A 1919-nucleotide genomic window follows, 5' to 3' on the forward strand; every position below is an offset into this window, starting at 1 on the left:
ACATAACTATTATGTTAAACAGTGCACACACCTAGACCGGTGAGTTAAGACACACTCTTTATAAATTTGAATGGGTTTTGTTCATTTCAAACTTGCGATTTAAAAAGCTATAACTTAGTTTTGAAAAATGCTTTCCGTCTCATATTATGCAACAGCGAACAACGTCATTGCCTTCAGCGCTTTTATTTTTGTGACCCGTACGCTCAGAGTTTAAAGCACGATATCTCTGTTATATTTTGAGGCGGTTGTTTGATTTGTAAAGACAACTGGTCTCGTCAATCTACGGTGGCATAGAGGTGACATTCACTCCTCTTTTTTAAATTGCACTCCTCTTTTTTCTATCTCGTGGCCACGAGTAAGCTATGTCGTGGCCACGAGATAGAAAAAAGAGGAGTGAAAAACTATATAAAAGAAGAGTGCAATTAATAAAAGAGCGATGCAGTAAATAAAGAAAGGGTGCATTAAACAAAGAGGAGAGAATTTCGAGATCTCGAGATCCCGACTTAGCTAACTCGTGGCCACATACAGCTATCCTGTACAATATATAATTAGACTGATGAATCTATAAAACGTCTGATGCAGGGGAACAGGTAATGTTTCAAGCTATAAGTAACTGAAACGAATACACTTCGCTTTTCTATGCGAAGGTCATGACCCGTGATTTCCAAAGGGATTTCATCGTCATTTGAAGCTACCTTTCAGTACTATTGTCTCTTATGACTGTATGACTATGCCAATTTATTTTGGAGACCAAAATTTCTGGTTATATTTGCAAAGCGAATGCGTTGCCTGAATCGGAATTGACAGCACATGTTTCATTCTTACAGGAGTGAGTAAGAGTTTGTATGTTCGGGTATAATAAATCTAGCATCATTTATTAATTAATTTATTAAGAAGCTCTTTTATGTTTTGCGAAAATTATTGGACTCTTAATTGTATGAATATATACGTGAATCATAGATACGTTTGTTCGTTTATTATGCTCTATTCAACTTTTCGTATATATGAAGTTTTGAAAGATTGAAAATAAAGTGTGAATTGTACATGAACTGGTAAAAGTTTGCCCAAGGTGAGGATCGAACTCACGACCTTCAGATTGCTCTAAAGCACGTGATTATGAGACTGACGCGCTACCTACTGCGCCAAGGCCATGACTCGTGAGCCCATAATGAGCTACCACAATTGAAAAGGCTGAATTTTGGCGGGGAATTTAAATGGCTATTCTTTATTTGTTTATTCTTAAGTTGATCTATTCCAGATTTCCATATATAATCAAGAAAATATGTACATTATGACTTTGCTTTTTGTTTTGTAAACAATATTATGTGAAATGTTATAATATTTTATGACTTTTGACTCACAAGGTTAACAATAACAAGATATGATTATGACAAAGTGAAATTCTCTGACAGCATTATAATCCTCACAAACTATGACTTCCACCAGGATTTGAACCTGGATCTTTCACATTTACAGTGAACATGATACCAGTTGCACCATGGAAGTTGGGGTTTGGTGTTGGACTAAAGACTTCAGCAATGAATGTCCAGTGTTAATGCAATTATCTTATAATGTTCAGGCACACAACACCTGTCCCCTTTTTATATATATATCAGCGTCTTTATGTGAACTAAATCCAAAACTCAACTTACTTTTCCAGTAATTGGTCAGGGTGATTCATAAGCAGGTTTGTTGTAATAGATTGCATTCTAAATATCACTGTTGAAATATTTCACAAAGCACTCTCAAATATACTGTCTCTATCAGCAGACGATATATATAATACACTGTCTCTGTCAGTAGATGATATTAACACTCAAAAGCACCCTCTCTGGCAGTAGATGATATTAACACTCAAAAGCACCGTCTCTGACAGTAGATGATATTAACTTTCAAAAGCACTGTCTCTGACAGTAGAT

General features: G+C 35.6%; 1 non-coding gene across 1 annotated transcript; it reads right to left on the minus strand.

Moving 5' to 3' along the window:
- Positions 1–1061: 1061 nt before the first annotated feature.
- On the minus strand, positions 1062–1149 carry Trnam-cau (transfer RNA methionine (anticodon CAU)). The gene is given in 2 exon segments: positions 1062–1097; positions 1116–1149. It is a non-coding gene; the product is annotated as a tRNA-Met (tRNA).
- Between the last annotated feature and the right edge of the window lie 770 nt (positions 1150–1919).

Source organism: Dreissena polymorpha, chromosome 13 (genome assembly GCF_020536995.1).
Source record: "Dreissena polymorpha isolate Duluth1 chromosome 13, UMN_Dpol_1.0, whole genome shotgun sequence".
Taxonomy (NCBI): domain Eukaryota; kingdom Metazoa; phylum Mollusca; class Bivalvia; order Myida; family Dreissenidae; genus Dreissena; species Dreissena polymorpha.